This window comes from Ursus arctos, unplaced genomic scaffold (assembly GCF_023065955.2).
Source record: "Ursus arctos isolate Adak ecotype North America unplaced genomic scaffold, UrsArc2.0 scaffold_16, whole genome shotgun sequence".
NCBI lineage: Eukaryota > Metazoa > Chordata > Mammalia > Carnivora > Ursidae > Ursus > Ursus arctos.
Window position 1 is genome coordinate 19831218 of NW_026622830.1, and position 20061 is coordinate 19851278.

General features: G+C 43.6%; 1 pseudogene; it reads left to right on the forward strand.

The window, feature by feature from the left end:
- The first annotated feature begins 15707 nt into the window (after positions 1–15707).
- LOC130543806 (ubiquitin-like-conjugating enzyme ATG3) overlaps positions 15708–20061 on the forward strand; it is a 91273-nt pseudogene continuing 86919 nt past the window's right edge.

Consider the following 20061-nt stretch of genomic DNA (forward strand, 5'->3'; position numbering starts at 1 on the left):
GATCGGGAGCTGAAGGAGCATGCTCTCAACGTACTGGGCCCCCTTGCTCCCTAAAGACATAATAGTCCAGCTTCTGGCTTCTCTCTTCCACTCCCTGGAAGCTCCTATCTCCATTTCCCTGACAGCATCAATCTGTGACAGCATCCAGGGGGCTCAGGATGGGCTCATTGCACTTGACTCACCGGCAATCAAGCTGCTGGATCATCTTACGACTAGGATATTAACTGAGAAAAAAAAGCTGCCTAAGGAAACGAAGCCCCTCCAGGTCTGAAACTCGTTTCTAAATAAAGATATCAACTCATAAAGACAGGGGTCAGGATTTGGGCTTACTAGAGCTGGCTTACTAAAACCAAGAGAAATAAACACATACACACGTAGTCACATAAAGTATTTAGCATTCAGATTTTAAAAGTCCAGGAATATTGAAAATATGAAATAAAACCAGCCATCACGGTAACTGCAAATAAAGTTTGCATCTTGCTAGCAAATGTGGGCCATAAAAATTCCAAGATTTTGTGGTCTGGTTGAGGGCAAGACTATTTCCAGAGTTTCACACAGAGATGCAGACACCCATACAGTCAGTATTAGAAGAAGAAAAAAAAAAAGACTCATAAAACATACACACATAGGCACCTACAATCCACATATACAATAACACAGTACAAATATATTCACACACAAATATACACACAGGGCTCGTGCTTTCATGCACAATGACACACTCATCCATATAGTTTCACAAACACACTCATAAATAACCAGACTCACCGACTCAGACATCACCACGGGAAGATACATAAATACATACCTATAGATACATACAAAAAACTCCATTTGAAAACATCAATACAAAGGCCCTTATAAACATGCAACCCCCACACACACACACAGAGGCACAGTGGTGTGGATGAATCACAAGCAAGATGCGAACACACCCCATGCACCCATACCATCGAGTGAACACACACACACACGGGACAGAGACACACACGTGCAGCAGGTGCTCTCAGGCACCCACATGTGCAAATGCACATACACACATGCGTCTGGGCACTCTACAAGGCCACGGAAGATCCCAGGTCCCTCCCTGCCTTTCCAACGTCATTGACTAGCACACTCTCCCCCTCTTCCAGCTCTCCTTCCATTCTAAGAACATCCTAAGTGCTCTCCTGTTCCAGTGCCTTCGCACATTCTATTCCCCCACCTCTTCCCTTGGCTCATCCTTTCTCACTCCTCAGGCCTCAGGTTCAATATCCTGTACCGTGTAGATAGGTCACTTAGCCACTCCATCATGTGCCTCGTTTAAGCCCTAACAGCACGGATAGCAATTTTGGAATTACACATTCCCGTGTGATTATTGCCTGTTTCTCCCCCTGGACTACAAGAACCATGGCTGTTTCACTCATCATTTATATTCTGAGTCTAGCACCGTGTCTGATAAACAGTGGGCACTCAATAAACAGTTGTTGAATACATAATTGCTTAGAAGGAAAACCAGCAAGCGATGTGTTTTTAAGCTGGCTACCAGGGGGAAACACTGGGAAACAGTGCAGTCTCCCACCCTGGAAGCCAGTGACCTGGAGCATTTATATACCGATGCCGGACAGTCATTGATTGGGGGCTCTTCCTGGAAGAGTGACCCTCCATGGTTCTGAGTGGGGGAAGACTTTAGGCCCTGAGATGCAGAACCCGGCAGCTCAAAGTCAGTGAGAGTACACCCAAGGTCTGAGGATGGGGGCAGGGCACCAGCAATTTCTGCTCCCAGCCTCCACGGCCCACGACCTTCACCGATGAGAATCAACAGAGAGCACGTCTATGGGACAGGGGACTGTGCTGGGGACCGTGAATGGAAATGAGAACAGAAGGAAAGCAATTCTTTAACTGGCAATACTGCCCAAAGTAAAGCAGATCTGGGAGCCCTAGGGTGCCAAAGTCGTGACGGTGACCAGGTCTAGTTAGATGAAACCACTGTGGTTGGTTTTTGGCTAGGGACAGCTCACGGCAAGTCAACCCCAAGAGAGGCGAGATGAGTTCTGCTAAAGATATGACATTCCACACTTGGAAAACCCCGGGCCCTTTTGAATAGAAGACTCTCCAGCTGCAGGATGGGAAATCCTGTGGTTGGGACAGCGTTCTGCAAACAACTCTAAGCCTTTGAAATACATGTGCAAAGCAAGAGTCATTTGGGGATGGAAAATGTAACAGGCTCAGCTGGTCTTCTTGAGACACGTGACATACTGCACAGTAAACCTCATGACAGGGAAGCAGGCGTCTGGATCTGCTGCCTCTTTGTTCTCTGGCCATTTCCAGTGTACCCTTGCCCCCAACGCTGGTGCCGACGCTAGGGAGAAAGTCAGCTTTTCTAACAGAAATAGAAACGAGGTCACAATTATTTTACTAGGGGTGCCAGTCATCACCGGAGACAAAGACTATGTCACCTGCACAGATGGCCCTGGGTTTATAAGCTGCACTATTCAAAATGCCAAACTCCTAATGAGATCACGCATGGGGAGGGGTGTTCGCTTAAGAAAGGCTCCCCTGCCCGTGTTGACTTGTCACGTGTAAGAACAAGCCATTGATGTATTATAATTGAACTTCCTTGTAAAAACTCATGTAATTAACTCAGGAAATCCACCTCCAAGGGAAGAAGAGTCCTTCTGAGAACCTGCTGTGAACAGTGAAATTGAGACCTCAAGGCTGCGTGTCTGTGAGCAATGATCCAGGATCCACCAGCCCGCAGCCTGCCAGCAGCACTCTGCTATCCCTGGAAAGTACTCACAAGTAAGGGCTCTAGTGGCATTACCACCCAGAGGTCCCATCCCCCAAAGCCATCAAATTGGGAGACAGGGTTTCAATGCATGAATTGGAGGGGGGGGGGCACAAACATTCAGCCCATGACACCTACTGAATCAGAAACTTTGGGAGTGGGGCCCAGCCACCTGTGTTGTCATAAGCCCTCCAGGTGATTGCACTGCATGTTCGAGTTGGAGAAACACCACTGTGGACTGACAGGCAGAATTTTCCACCTCCCAGTCCCTCCCTCAGACATCCAAATAATGCTGTTGCCTTGGAAGAACCAGATAGTCAGGTCTTGTCAAACTTGCAAGGACTTTGCATTCAAAATGTTACAAGTGAGTCAAATGGGTTTTGTTATAGAGGAAGCTGTGTTGGAATCAGGTCTGGGGAAGAGGGCTGTCCTGCCCAGATACTGTGTTGAGGGTCCACTGGGCTACACTAACCAGGTGAAGGCCTTTTAAAACTGAGGAGTTTCCTCTTCTCAGCTGTCTGAAGTTCTTTACTTAGTGGTGATTTTATTTTAAATAAGCATTTTGTATAAATAGCAAGCATATAGAAATGTGCACGGATCATAAAATAAAATAATTTTACATAAACCCATGTATTCACTAGGCAGATCAACAAACAGACCACAGTCAGCACCCTCGAGGCTTCTAGAATAAGTAACGATCATTTTTACATCTTCCACCATCAGTTTTACCTGTTTTAGTGCTTTCTATGAAAGAAATCACTCAGTCTTTACCCCTTAGTGTCTTGTCTTCTTCCACTCAGCATTGTAATTGAGAGATGCACTGAATACAGCAAGAGCAGGAGAGTTTCAAATACTCCGCATCCTTGTCAACACTTGGTATTGTCTGTCTTTCTCATTTTAACCATTCTGGTGGGAGTGTGTAGATATCATATGGTGATTTCAATTTGCATTTTGCTAATGACTGATGAGGTCAAACATCCTTTGTATGCTTATTGCTACCTGGATATCTTCTCTTGGGAAAGACTCCTTCAAGTTTTAGAACTATTTCCTTTTGGGTTCTCTGGGTTTTGTTTTGTTTGTTTTTTCCTTTTTCTTTTTTTTTTTTTTAAGATTTTTTATTTATTTATTTGTCAGAGAGAGAGATAGAAAGAAAGAGCATAAGCAGGGGGAACAGCAGGCAGAGGGAGAAGCAGTCTCCCTGTTGAGCAAGGAGCCCAATGCGGGACTTGATCTCAGGACCCCGGGAACATGACCCGAACCAAAGGCAGACGCTTAACTGACTAAGCCACCCAGGTATTCCTGTTTGGTTTTGTTTTTCTAATTGATTTGTAAACGTACTCTCCATATTCTAAGAGTCCCTTGTTGAACATATGTATTTTAAATATCTTTTACCCTGTTGTTTGCACGTTCATTCTCTCAATGGTATATTTCACTAAACGCAAGTTCTTAATTTTAATGAAGAACAATTTAACCATCTTTCCTTTTTTATGGAAGGCATTGCACCTTCCTTAAGAAATACTGGCCTACCCTAAGGTCATGAAAATATTGATTGAATTTACCTTTATAAAGTTTTACTGTTTTTACTTTTACATTTTAGAACTAGAATGCATCTGGAATTGATTTTTATGTATGACGTGTGATATAGCTCCTGATTTATTTTTTTTCATATGAATATCCAATCGACCCAGCATGATTTATGGAGGGGAACCTGCCGCACTGCAATGCAGCATCACCACTGTCATGAACCAAGGGGACGTACATGTTTGCATCTGTTTCTAGATCTCAATTTACTCTCTATTCTATCTTGTGTGAATACCCTACTCTCTTAGTTACTGTAGTTTTAAAATAAATCTTGATGTAAAGATTCAAGTAAGTCTTCCAACATTGCTCTTGTTCAGAATTGTCTTGGCAATTGCGGGCGCTTTGTATCTCCAGATAAGTATTAGAATTAGTTTGTCATTTTTGTACACACACACACGCATGCACACATGCATGTGGACATACACTAAAAACCAGCTAAGATTTTTAGTAGGAGTGCATCAAACTCATAGATGTGAAAATAACTGACATCTTTATAATACTGAGACTTCCAACGAATGATTATGTTATACCCCGTAGTTTACATACTTCTTTAATTTTTGTCAACAGTTTTTTATGTTTGCCTGTGCATAGGTCTTATAAAGGTTTTGATTCATTCCAGGTATTTGAGGATTTTGATGGCACTTTATTTTTCTAAATTTTCTGTTTGTTTTATAGTAATAGAAATACAATTGATTTTTAATATTGACTTTTTATTAGGTGGTCCTGCAATATTCACTTACTAATTTTAGGGTACATATGGCAATTATTTCGAGTGTTCTACATATAATGAATGTTCTACATTCATGTCACCTACAAATAAGGATAGCTTTATTTCTTTCTACCCAATCTTTATGCCTTTTATTTCTTTTACTTGACTTATTGCATTGGATAGGACCTCCAGTACGATTTTGACTAGAAACGGCAATAGTGGCCATCCTCAGCTCATTAACATTTTCAGGGAGAAAATTTTCCACATATCACCATTAACTATTGTGTGATTTTTGCTGAAAGGTTTTCTTTTTTTTTTTTTGGTCAATATTATTTATCAGGTTTTTACAATTCCTTTCTAGTCCCAGATTGCTGAGAGTTTTTATAATGATTAGATGTTGAATTTTTTTTTATTATTGAAGGAGAGTTGACACACAATGTTGTGTAAGTTTCAGGTGCACAACATAGTGATTTGACAGGTGTATACTCAGTGCTCACTGCGGTAGGTATAGGCACCATCTGTCACCTTACAATGCAACTTACAGTATTATTGACTACATTCCCTGTGCTGTACTTTCAATCTCTGTGACCTATTTATTTATTTATTTTTAAAGATTTTATTTATTTATCCGACAGAGATAGAGACAGCCAGCGAGAGAGGGAACACAAGCAGGGGGAGTGGGAGAGGAAGAAGCAGGCTCACAATGGAGGAGCCTGATGTGGGGCTCGATCCCATAACGCCCAGATCACGCCCTGAGCCGAAGGCAGACGCTCAATCGCTGTGCCACCCAGGAGCCCCTGTGACCTATTTATTTTATAACCAGAATCTTGTACCTTTTAATCCTCTTCACGTATTTCACCTACCACTCCCTCCCCAGCCACCAGTTTATTCTCTGTATTTATGAGTTTGTACGTGGGTTTTTGTTCGTTTTGTTTTTTTAGATTCCGCATATAAGTGAAATCATATCGTATCTGTCTTTCTCTGTCTGACTTATTTCACTCAGCATCATACCCTCTAGGTCCATCCATAATATATACACCACATCTCCTTTATCCATTTATCTATGGAAAGACACTTAGGTTACTTCTACATATTGGCTATTGTAAATAATGCTGCAAAAAGCATAAGCGTGCATAAATCTTTTCCTATTAGTGGGGTTTTTTTATTTTCTTTGGGTAAATACCTAGGAGATGTTGAATTTTTCAAACACTTATTGCAGTTATTGAGATGATCAAAATTTTTTCTTTTATGTTATTAATATACTAAATAATATGGCTATTTTAAAATGTTAAACCAATCTTGCATTCCTGGAATGAATCCAACTTTGTCTAGGTGTATTACCCTCTTTAAATACTACTTCATTCCATTTGCTAATATTCTGTTTAGGTTTTTTTCCACCTATATAGAAAAGTGGCCTATAGTTTCTGTTTTGAACAATATTCTTGTCGGGTCTTACTGACCTCACAGTATCCCTATTCTTCTATTTCTAGTCTTCGGAAGCATTTGTGTGATATTGGTGTATTATTTCTTCCATAAATATTTTTAAAATTTCACTGGTAAATTAACTAGCACTTGAGGAATATTTCCTGTGTGGGAAGATTTTAACTTATAGTTTAAATATCTTTATTAACATGTGACTATTCAGATAGTCTCTTCTTAGGACAGTTTTAATCAATTATTTTTTTTGGAATTTTTATAATTCATCTACATTTTAAAATGTGTTAGCATAAAGTTGTACATTATAATTTCCTTCTACCACAACTTTTAGCTACATTCCAAATGTTTTTATACATCCTTTTTTTATTATCATTCATTCCAAAATAACACTGAATTTTTACTGTAATTTTTTCTTTGACTTACGGATTATTTAAAAGTCTATTGTTGAACTTCCAAATATCTGAGCATTTCTTTCTTTTTTTTTTTCACATCTGAACATTTCTAATTATTTTCTTGTTTCTTTATTTCTAGCTCAACTCAACTCTAGTCAGAGGACACGTGCTAAGTAGTTTTAATGCTTTAAGTTTGGTGAGACTTGATTTCTGTCCCAAAATATAATCAATTTTACTTAATAGTCCATGTGTGATGTTAGAAAGTATTCTATTAATATTCAATTAGTATTCAATTAAGTCAGCTAGGTTTAGTCAATTAAGTAAATTAGGCTAATTTATGTAAATTAGGTCAAGTGTATTAACCAGATCTTTTTTGTCTTTACTTTTTTTAAAGATTTGTTTGTTCTCTTGGCTCTGAGAAAGTTATATTAAAGTCACCCACTATGATTGTGCATTTATTTATTTGAAATGCTTTGAAACTATGTTAATTAGCTAAGTATGATTTTAGAGTTGTTACATCTTCTTGATGATTTGACCCTTTCATCATTAGGAAACATCTATTATTATCTCTAGTGGTACTTGTTTTCTTAAATTAGGCTTTGTGCTCATATAAGGATGATTATCCCAACTTCTTTTTGGTTAATTATTGAAGACTTTTGCTTTCAAATTTTATGTGTCCTTATATTTAAAACAAATATTGTATAACCAGGACACGCTTTTATGGAAAAAAATCTTTCCCTTTTAATTGCAGAATTTAGGCCATCAACATTTAATAAAATTACTGATCTATTTTGACTTAAATCCAACATTTTACTATTTGTCTTCAACTTTTCTAACTGTCCTATGCTCATTTATCTCTCCTTTCTTGTCTTCTTTGAAATTAATCAAGTATTAATTATTATTATTATTATTCCATTTTCACCTGTTACATTTTCAGCTATACATTCCCTTACCCTTCTCTTACAACTTTCTCTAGAGATTACAACATCCTTGAATTAGTCATCTTATGGAATTTAGTACTTTTACCACTTCCCAGATAGTATAAAAATTCTAGAATCATTCAGTTCTATTTATATCTGTCTCCTTTTGTTTCAGTGTTGCAATGACAAAACCTTATTACCATTCCTTGTAATAGCCAATACTCATTTTGATAACCCCTATATTTAGCCCCACTGTGGCTCTTCATTCTTTCATAATTTTCGGGTTTTCATCTGGGATCATTTTCCTTCTGCCTAAAGAACATCCTTTATGATTTCCCTTAGTACAAGTCTATTGGCACACATTATCTTGGGTTTTATTTATGTGAAAATATATTCATTTCACCTTCACTCTTTAATTTTTTTTTTTGTTAACACTTTTTATCATTGATTTCTTTTCTTTTTTTTTTTTTTTTATGATGTTAGTCACCATACACCTTCACTCTTAAAGAATATTTCTGGGTATAGAATTCTAGGTTGACAATCATGTTCTTCAATATATCAAAGTTATTGTTCCATTGTGTTCTGACTTGCATAATTTCTGTTAAGAAGTCAGCTCTAAATATTTATTTTCACACCTTTGAAGGTAATTCACCTTTTATTCTTTGGTTGCTTTTAAGATCTTTTCTCTTTAATTTTTTTTTTAATTTTTGCAAGTTTGTCTGTGATGAACCAACTGTAGTTTTCTTTGGGTCCACCTTCTTGGTCAATTATACATGGCGTTATTCATTATATTTGGAAAACATGGGCTACTAATGTCTTCAAATATTTCGTCTGCTCCATTTTCATTCCTCATCTCTCCTGGAATTTCAATTAAACACATGTACTCACCAGATCTCATATGACTCTTACACTTCTCTGTATTTTCCATCCTTGGTAAGCTACTTACTTCTGAAGTTCATTTTCAGCATTTGGAAAAGAGGGTACTAATGATTTTGCATAACATTTTTGTTGTTGTTTTTTTTTTAATGAAGTTATGTGAAGTGTACAGCCAGCTTGTTAGACAGTGGTCATTCAGTAAATATTAAGTCCCTTTGTGTTTTCATTCTGGCATCCTACTGCTCAGTGATGCTGATGATAATGGTGGTTACACTTACACTTTTCCTATGAGAGAGGTGGGATTTTAAGTCCCTGACATATATTATTTCAATTTCCTTTACAGCAGTTCTGTAAACTGGCATTATGATATTCCTTATAGAAATGAGCAAACTGAGGCACCAAGAGATAGAGGAACCTACTTGGCTGGTTCAGGGTCTCTCATGAGGCTGCAGGCACACTGTCACCCCATGCCTGTCACCTAAAAGAGAAACTTGAATTGCTCCCAAAACTCTTCAGTTGAACCACAAGAAAGTGAAGGTATTTAACCATATTTGACCTACAAAATGTTGCTTTCATATGGTTCAACCTAATAATTTATGCTTCCCAGACCAGGCCCCAGAACTGAGATGGTACAGAATAGAACAGAAGGGATTTCAATCTTACTAAAGCAAAAGCTTTTTTTTTTTTTTAATTTCTATCCACCTCCTTGATGTGGTAAGAGCTATGGGGGCAAGGCCAAAATTCAAGAAAGAAACATCTGCATGGAGCAGGAGGGACCAATTTTTCTGTGGTCTTATGATAAATTAGCAAATGGAGCTTCAAGAATCTGGGGCCAGAAAAGGCTCCTCTTCCTCCGTCCTCATCCCCCCCCCCCCCCCCCCCGCCCCATGCTCTCCCCTCCCCTTCTTCTCTCTCCAGCATCCTGTCCCAATCCACCTCTTCAGAGTCTGGTTTGAGTCCTCTAGGGACTTGGAGAAGTCATGTTACATTGTCTGGAATTCCCCAAAAATGCTTTCTGTTTTTCATAATGTCTTCATTTTATAACCAGCAGTGTGGCTGTTTCAGAAATCACAAGAGAGTGATTGCAGAGCAGAGCCCTTATTTTGAGGGAACTGACCCTCCTTAGGACAGTCCATGCTCTAAGGAGGAAGCTCTCAAAGTTGAAGCTATCGTAGAACTGGGAATAACCTAAATGTCCACCAATGGAAGAAAAGTTAAACAATGCTAAATTCATACAGGGTAAGGTTATGCAGCATTTGAAAGAAATGAGGTTGAGTATTGTGTAACTTACATGGAAAGAACTCCAAAACATCTTGTGAAGTTTTAAAAAGTACATTGCTGGTCAATATGTAGAGTGGATGTGTGTGTGTGTGTGTGTGTGTGTGTGTGTGTGTGTGTAAATGTAGAGAAAGCAGAAGAAAAAACACTAAAATAACAACAATGGTCATTGTTGGGCAGGGAAGGGATTGGAGAAGAGGGAGAAAGGGGACTTGGGAAGTAACTGCAAAGTTTGTGAAAGTATTATTCATGTTCACATCTACAGTTGAAAATGAGCAATTTTTAAAGTCTTTTTTTTTTTTTTTTTTGCAACAGGCTTATGCCTAAAGTTAAGAATTATCCTACTTTGGGGACACCTGGTTGGCTCAGTTGGTTAAGCGTCTGCCTTCAGCTCAGGTCATGATCCCAGGTTCCTGGGATCCATTCCCATGTCAGGTTCCCTGCCCAGCGGCAAGTCTACTTCTCCCTCTCCCTCTGTGACCTCTCTCGCTTTCACTCTCTCTCAACTAAATAAAATCTTTAAAAAAAATTATCCTACTTTGGCTTCCCCAAAAGCTGACCCTGAGACAAGGATTCAAGTGCAGATGTGTTATTTAAGAATTCATCCCAGGAAATACCAATAAGAAAGTGGAGAAGTGAGACAGGGAAGAGAAAGCAGTTGGTAAAGTTTGTTCATAAGCAAGTTCCCACCATGGGTAACTGGCATGTGATCCGGTGGGGAACTCATACCTCAGAGCAATCTCACCTGAGGAGGAAGGGAGCTGGGGTATTGATACACCAGAGTCCATCGCTCATTGTTGCAGCCAGCTCCTGAGGAGTATGAATTCCCTGGCACATCTGGGCCACCACACAGCTGGGCCAAGTGGACGTTAATGGCCAAAGAAAATCCTTAAGTAAAGAAATGAAAGGGCTGGCAGTTGGAATTTGGGCTGGCATACACTTGAGCAGTAAGGATGAAGGGATTTGGACAAGATGCCAACATCTACAAAAGCCCTATCCATACCCCCCTCCAACTCCTTGCTGGTCAGGCAGTCTCTGAGATTCTCTCTGGATATCTGAGCTGAGTGTCACCTTCCGGAGGAGAAACACCCTGAGAGAGGTCCCCAGCTCTCCTCACAGCCAGAGCTCCACATAGGTGTCATCTCTCTGCCTAGGAAACCCCAGGCAGCCTGTCTCCCTGACTTTTATAGGAAGCCCCCTAGTCTCAGCTCCCCTTACAGGAAAGGAGAAAAGATACAGACAGAGCCTTCTTTTCCTCAGGCACCAGATAACAGAACCAATACCGAGGTTTACTTTCTAGAGGATTACTTTCTAGAGGATTTCTAGAGGATTCAAAGGACCATATAAGATGGTGATGAAAAACCTAGACTCAAACCAAACTTCTCCTAGTTGTGTACCGTGGACAGGTCACTCTTCTTCTCAAAGCCTTGTGGGTAACGTGTGCCAGGGGAAGGTCTAGCTCACAGGCCTGTGTGCCATGGACACACGTACTTGGCAGGCAGAGAGAACTGAGCACAATTCGTGGTGCACAGTTCACATTCAACAGATGTCAGCTGGTTCAGAAACTAAAATGTTAAAAGTTCATTTCCCACCTGCTGTCTTCAGAACTTTGCTCTGGGAACTGTGGGAAAGGAGCAAGGAAAACACCTCGTCCCTCCTCAAGCGGCAGTAATCTGTCCTCATGAGTCACGCGGCTGGGAGTCCTCCAACAGGAAGTCAAGTCCCCTGGGACGTGACGAGAACCCACAGCCGGGAACGCTGAGGTGTTGCTGAAAGGAGAAACTGCTGGACAGAGGGGGACAGTGGTGACCCTGTCACCCTGGGCAGCAGGAAAGTACCCCCTATCCCCTCTCAGGCCTGGCCCGACTCATCTGAGTGCAGTAAACCCGCTTCTATTGACCTGCTTCTCCTGCTTCTTCTTGCTCTGATTTAAATTTCAAACAGTCCACAGTTTCATTCTCCCCTCACCATCCCTGAGAGCTAACCATTATGGATTTTACAGGCCTCAGAGCCCTCGGCTCACACACTCGATTTGCACAATCTTTGCATAAGGAAAAAGGCAGTCGATGCAAACTGAATTAATTGTAATTGACCATAATATGCTTACAGAAATGCCAAGGAGTTTTCATTAGTAGATAAGCCCCAAAGTCTGCCCATGATTTACATCTGCACGCACACACTGCATGGCCACAGTTAATTACCAGACCTGCCACAGAAGGTGCTTCATCAAACCGTGGCAGAGGCCTTCCGAGGGCCAATGACACCTCCGGGGACCGACACATCTTGACTCGCTTCCTGTGAAGGGCTTTGAAGTCACTGCCTGAGACAAGGCAGAGCCAAGTTGTCCCTGTCGGGTTCAGGCTGGGCCCTGCTTGCTGCCCCGGCCCCTGCCTCCCTCTGTCCGCTCCCTTGGAATGGCCGGTCCCTCCCACCCCACCCCACAGCCTCAGTCCTGCTCCGTCAGTCATCATTGCTAAGGCTGGTATCAAACTTATGCCCTGATTCAGATAACAGACCTTCGTGCATTTGGTCTCTTTTCAACAAATATTTCCTAAGTGGCTCCTCGGTGATGGCCTCCGTGCTAGGACTGGGGATACAGCACGGATAAGGGCCTCCCACACAGAGCTTAAAACACGGTGATAGACCGAAAGATTGAATACGCACATGAATGTCACTAGGTATTGTTGAGATGAGTGAAGAACAAGGTAGGAGGAAGGAAATGGAGATTTTTTATTAGAGAGTAGAAATGGGGAAGTTTTCTCAGAGAAGGTGATATCTAATCTGAGACCTGAAGCATTAGAAGTCACCATCCAGGTGAGGTGTTGAGACAAGAGAGTTCCTGGCAGAAGAAATAGCATGTGCAAAGGCCCTGGGACAGGAAAGCAGCAGGCAACTTTTATTTTTTTTAAAGATTTTATTTATTTATTCGACAGGATAGAGACAGCCAGCGAGAGAGGGAACACAAGCAGGGGGAGTGGGAGAGGAAGAAGCAGGCTCATAGCAGAGGAGCCTGATGTGGGGCTCGATCCCATAACGCCGGGATCACGCCCTGAGCCGAAGGCAGACGCTCAACCGCTGTGCCACCCAGGCGCCCCAGCAGGCAACTTTTAGAAGGCTCATGAGGCTGGAACACCCCAAGTGAAGCAGAGAGTGGAGGAAGATGAGGCAGAAGACCAGGAGAAGGCCAGAACACATAGAACCTTCCAGACCAGGCTTACAAGGACCTTGAATTTAATTCCAAAAGGACTGGGAGCCATGGCAGGCGTTCAAGTGAGTCCCTTCGAATAGAGTTAGATATTTTTAAAAATCATTCTGGCCATGAGGAGTGACAGGAAACTAGATTCTTGGAGGAGCAAAAGTAGAGGCAGTCAGGAGGAGGCTGTAGGAGTCATCCAGGCACAAGAGGATGGTGTCTGGTGGCAAGTCAAGATGGAGACAAGTAAGGACGGGACAAGGGCCTCTGTCTGCTTGAGGCTCTGTGGCTGAGTACCATTCTGTGCCCGACACCTCCAAAAATCAGCACCCAACCTTGATCTCTGTGGCTTCCATCCCTGGAGTCTGAGGCTTCATTCCTGTCCCCCAGAACAACCCAGCACTGTCACCACTGACAGTGGCTACCTCCTGCCTGAATTCTCTACAACAGTGCTGTCCAATGGAAATATAATGTGAGCCACTTATGGAACTCTATATCTTCTAAGTACACTTTAAAAATGTAAAAAGAAACAGGTGACATTAATTTTAGTAGTATTTTATTTAACCCAATCAATTCAAAATAGTATCATGTCAAGATGTAATCAGTATAAAAATTATTAATGAGATATTTTATCTTCTTTCATACTAAGTCTTCAAAATCCAGTATCTATTTTACTTTTTAAAGATTTATTTATTCATTTATTTATTTGAAAGAGAGAGAGAGAGAGCACCCCCCAAGGTCAGACGGAAAGGGAGAGAAAGAATCGCAAGCAGACTCCCCTGCTGAACACAGAGCCAAATGTGGGGCTCGATCTCACGACCCTGAGATCATGACCTGAGCCAAAACCAAGTGTGGGTGCTTAACCCACTGAGCCGCCCAGGTGCCCCTCCCCTCCAGATCTATTTTATACTCAGAGCACACCTCATTTGGACTAGCCACGTTTCAAGTGCTTAATAGCCACATGTGCCTCCTGGCCCCCTTATTATACAGCGCAGCTCCGACTCTGTTTGCCTGAACTCCTTCACCATCCTCTGCCCCCCTTCTGGGAAACTCACGGCTTCATCAAGAACCCTTTATCACCAAAACTCCAGGCATATCAGATCCGATTACCAGACCGCAGTACCACCAGGCCCCTGAAGAAAAGCCCAAACAATCACATGGTCATGTAACATCTGGCCCACATGACAGCCGGGCCTCGTGTTTGGTAAGCTGTTCACCCAGGATGAGATTCCTTTAGCACTCGCATCCCGTCTACAACCCCAGTGGGGGCGGGGCTTGCCCATGGGAAGGGATGAGGCGCTTCATCATGGGGCCAGCTCCTCAACAGCCTTTTATCATTACACAAGCAGGAAGGGTGTGCCTAAGCCCGAGAGAGGTGACGGGCAGGCTGGGCACGCGAGGGCCAACCTAGAGGTCCACAGTGAAGTGGCTCACAGTCACAGACAGCCACTGTGTCTCAGCATCACCTGTGATATTGACAACGATGATGGGAGTCATATCATAACAGCCCTCGGTGTCTTATTGAATTCTTACAGCACCCTCTAAGCTGGCTACTATTATTTTCCCTGTTTTACGTAAAATGAAACAGGCTCAGGTAGATTCATTGACTTGCCCAGGGTCACACAGCAAGTAAGCAAAGGATCTGTGTACTCTGCCTCCTATAACCACCACCACCACGGCCGCCCCAGCCTCTCCAGCATCCGGAGCTCTGTAGGCACCAGACATGGCACTACACACTTCACATTCATGCACCACTGAACTGAAAAGAAACCCTCGAAGTGGCTATTAATCCATTACACCCACTGCCACAACCACTGCCACGCCCCCCATGAGCAACAGGTGGTCCGCCCTAGCCCACGACTGCTCTGTGTCTCTTCTAACCTTTGCAATATCCCAGTGTAAGACCTATTCCTCTTAACACTCTGGAATACAAGCGGAGGCTGAAGAGAAACGTGGCCGCCCATCTTTGCCAAGGCCACATGGCTGGTCCAGCTGAAACTGGAATCGAGAGCTTTCTGTCTGACAGTGGAGTGCTCGGGCTGCCTCTGCTCAGCTTGAGAGACCCGCCTGCAAACTGACCAGGAATTTTGCAAATCCGTTGTTAAACACGGCCACTACTAAAAACTGAATTATATAAACTCACAATTAAATCAATTACATTCATAAGAGGTAAAAAAAAATACTTGAAAGTCATCACTTCCTAATTAGAGTTGTCTATTGTCTGTGCTTTCAAGGTTATTCACATCTGCTGTGTTTAGGGTATGATGGTGTGATTCTGTCCACCTCTTCCCAGCTCTTCATTCAATGGCATTCAATGAGCAGCTTGGGACTGGCCACAGCGAACGTATTTATACCACAGAGGTGCAAACATTACAAACCAGAGCTTGTCACCAGAAACCACATACAGGATCTGTATCTGCCCCCACCTTATCTTGCAGGCTTACTCATCATGAAGTTCCTGCTTCCAATCAGTGGTCCCCCAGCCTCCAGCCCAGGACAAGGAAGGACACGAGGCACCACCTCAGAGGGTACAGATGGGACCCCTCCCCCCGGCATGGCCCTGGCCTTCGTGAGGACGGTAAGTGCTGGCCAGGCAAGGTCTGCTTTGAGAGGCCCTTCTTCCTGCGCCCACAAGCTTCTCTCCGAGCTGGATCCTGCATTCAGACGGATTCAGCTCAGCCCCAAAGCAATCTGTAAATTCTAGGAATTTCCGGTCAAAATCCATTTGGAATTTCCCTCCACCAAATGGAATAGAATCAACCATACACACGGTAACAGCAGAGCATTAAACCAGACAAGGGGAGAAATCCGAGCAGGGGTCTCTGGGACTGCCCAACTCACATGCCCATGAAGCCGGATCCAGAGGGGCACACTCCCTCCGAGGCGTGAGGTCAGGAGGGATTGATGGCATGTGATGGAAAGGTGGAGGGCTGGCAGGAATGAAGGTGAGATGGAGCTTCTGTTCCCCCTAAGAGGTGACCCAAGTGCTGTGACTAAAGGGATGGGGGTGGAAGAAAAGCAAATAGACACTGAAAGATGAGACAGGGGACTTCAGAAAAGCAATCCGTTAGCCATGAAGCCCTTTTCTCCTGAAAATGTGCAAACTCGCCGTGAGGACAGACGTAGCAAGCACGAGCTGAAGCACCTTTGAGAGCCACGCTGAGTTTGATGACACACCATGGCGTGCCCATCGGCGGCCAGCCTCCCTGCACAACTGTTATTTGCTTATTTCAGGGTCCCTGGCTGTTCTCTAAAATCACAGCTTCACTAATAACCATATTTAGCATCAAACAGGCGCTTGGTATTTCCTGAGGATTTCACAAGCTGTAATTAGTTAATAATCCAATGTAGTTTAAAAAAAAAAAAAAAGGTACAAATTGCAAGTCTGCAAGAACCAGGAGCCTTTCCTGTTTGTGCTCTAGGGAAAGGGTCCTCACTCCGGGATCAATGATACGCATCCACTGTGTGTACGAGCGTGTGTGTATGCATGAGTGTGTAAGCATACGCACATGTACATGTGCACGTGAATGTGTGTGAAAATACCTTCGTCAGGTCCTCCCGGCAACGTTTTGGCCAAAAGGAGGAAAGAAGCATAGCATTAAAGAAAGAGCTTAGGATAAAGACTCAGGCAACACAGGTGAAGCGCCAGGTTCAGCCACCTGCTGGCTGCCTGCCCTTGTGAAGATTGACTTAATGCCGGAGTTTTCTCATCTATAAAATGAGAAGACCTTTCTCTCAAGGTTGTGAGGATCACCTAAAATCCTATGAGTACAGTTCCTGCCAAAACATCAGAATCGATCTGTGTCTCCACCCCGTTTCCATTTTCTCACTCATTCCATGGCTACTTTTTCAGCGTTACTGTGTGGCAGGCACTGTCCTCGATCTTGGGGATCCAGCGTGAAGAGAACAAAGCTCCTGTCCTGTTGTTTACACTCTTGTGGGTAAAGACAGTTGCACACAAATAAACAAGGAAATACATGGTGTCAGAGGACAGTAGGCACAAGAACGACGAAGCAGGTCAGGGGCAGGGAGGGATTCGGGGTGCAGGGAGGTTTCTATTTTATATGGGATAGGACAGTCTGGGAGGGCATCTCTGAGAGTTTTGGGGGAAAGACCTGGGGAGGTGAAGAAGCGAGCCTGTGAATTCTGGGAGAAGCTCGATCGTGGTGGAGGGAGGAGTAGAAGCCCTGAGGTAAGAGCATGCTTGGCACCTGGGGGGACAGCAAAGAGCTTCCGGATGCTCTCGCCTGACAAGGCAGGAGAGCCTCTTGGGTTATGGAGTAACACACTGCCCTCCCCCCTGCGCACTGGACGAGGGAACTAAGTCAGGGCTCTGTACACACATCCAACCTCTAGCTTTACCTGAACGTGGCCTAAACATTCAGTATTTGTTACTGAAAGGCACTGAAGTGGCTGAGAACCTGACCCTGGTCCTCGAGGAATCACAAGGCAAGCAAACAGGGGCTATAACCCCCAGAAAACTTTTTGGCAGCTGGAGACGACTCAGTCCACCACTGTCCCACTTGGCGGTGGCCCACTGGGGGAGAATTGAAAGTGAAGGCATACCTCCCAGTAGCAAACAATCTTCAGTAACCAAAACTGAGTCATGCCAGCCGAGGTGCAAACCGACGGAACATTCGGGTGAGTGGGAAGCTGTCACTGAAGAAGACGGTGGTGACACGGGAAGAGTAGATCCATCCCCCAGCAGGGGGGCTGCAGGAGGGACCAAAGCAGGTGCAGAGATCGCAAGGGAAACCAAGATCAGTATGAAACTCTGAGTTTGCTCCCAGTCACGTGACAAGGAAGAAGGGGAAGAGGAAAGTAAACTGCAGATACAAAAGAATATAACGAGAATGGCTTGTCGGAAACAGAGGAGTTTACTCCAGCTGCAAGGAACGTGGTGGGAGCTCATCACACTAGAACTAACGTTGCTGGTTTGCAAACCGGAACGCAGGACCTTACAGCACATAGGGTAACCCTCACCAGACCCCGCAACTGGAGCTGTGAGCCACGAGGAGCAATGGCAGCTTTTATCAGCCGAGCACACGTGTGCAGACATCATTCAAGACGGTGTGAAGAGAAACAAGGACCATCTACAGCCCTCTTATCTTGCACCGTCCCCCGCGCCCCCCACCTGCGCTCAGTTCCCCTGCGCAGGCGTGCTGGGTGGTCAAGAAAATCACTGAGACTGTTGCAGGGGAGGGGTGCTCATAGGTATCTTCTTATTTCCTTGCCCTGCGTCCAAACTGTCATCCCAACGATAGACGGGAACTATAGGGACGCCTCACAAGGTAACAAGCAGAGCATAGAATCCATCCTAATGATTCCTCTGACTTCAAACAATTTATGCAGAGATGGGACCATTGGCCCTATTGACCGTGATGTACAATTTCTCTAATAAAGGAAATTGCATGTTTATGCATTCGATTATAAAAATGTTGTCTCCAAAAACAAATAAAATAAAATAAAATAAGATTGTACATCCCAAGGAAGACCTTACAGACGGTCTCCTGCTTTGCTTTTCCTGCCTCAGTACACGGATGCTTCCATATCATTCACTACTAAGCAGATCTTATGTCTTTAATGAAGTCTGCTGCCAGTCCTTCTGCCAATCACTGTCTTCATAAGGATCCTTCACAGACTTTTAGTCTGATTTGCACATTCAGAACCTTGACCACATATGAAGTGAGAGAGCTGGACTTCAAAGTGAGACCTGCAGTCCCTGTTCTGTCCTGGACACCACCCAGAATCTTCATGATTGGCCTCAAGCCAAACGTACCGGGCAGACCTGTAATAAGGATGAGTGGACAAGGGGACCCTGTGTCCGGCCTCCCTCATCACCACACCCCTCCGTCTGGAAACGACAAACCCGCCAGGCTCCGAGAGCAGACAGCAGACTATGTCCGGGTGGGCCTGATTGAACCCACTCACACCGGGGAAAGATTTTAAGAGGTAGAGACACCGGGGAACACTTTACACGTCAAAGTAACACTGGCAATTGGGTGAAGGGTTGATAATAGTGATCGATGACCAACAGTGGGCAGATCAGCTAAAGAGTACAAAATTCCGAATTCAAAATTAGACATGAACTTGAATATTTATTTAGAGTAAGAAAATAAATCCCTCAAACGACATCTTTTTTTTAAAGTGGCAGATAACACTCACATCCCGAAATCCTAGACAAGAACACCGTACTTGTATTCATTAGCACACAGACACGACTCTGTAATAATTCTTCCTACCTTTGGTTGGCTGCGTGTTCTTTGATCTCTTCTCCATGGGATGAGCTTGTAATGTCATTTTCTAGAGAGAGAACAGAAAGGGAATGCAGACCTTCTGCATTATTCTCGTTCTGGCACGATGAAGGGAGGCTCGTTTCTTTCAGCCTCACAGACTCGTTCTTGGAAATGCCACCTACATTGTTAGGATTATTGATACGTTTGAGAAATCTTTTATCAAGTTTATTTCGTGTATGCGCTGGGAGACTTGAGGGGATTTCCAAAGTTTCCTTGTGTAATAAGGAAACTTAAGGACTGTATTGATTGACCGCATTCACAAAGCAGGGCCTTGGAAGGACCCCATGGGAGTGAGAGGCCCCGAAATTTAAATGTCACAGGTTTCTCAGCAAATGCCCCTCTGATCGGCTTACAAGGTCGTGGAGTATCCCTTCCCACTCATAGCCTATCACATCTCTCTTGTTCACTTTCCCCCTCGCTCCTTCATTCTCTCTTCTCCACTCTACTTTCCTGATTTTCGCCTAGTGTGCACACTTTCTGCCGGCTGCCCGGCCTTTGCACATGCTGGACCCCCTGCCTGGAGCTCTCTTTCTACTACAGGACTCTTCATTTCACTAATTCCAGATCTCCTTTAGCTTGTTCATCATTTCACTTCTGGATGTCTTCCCTCAC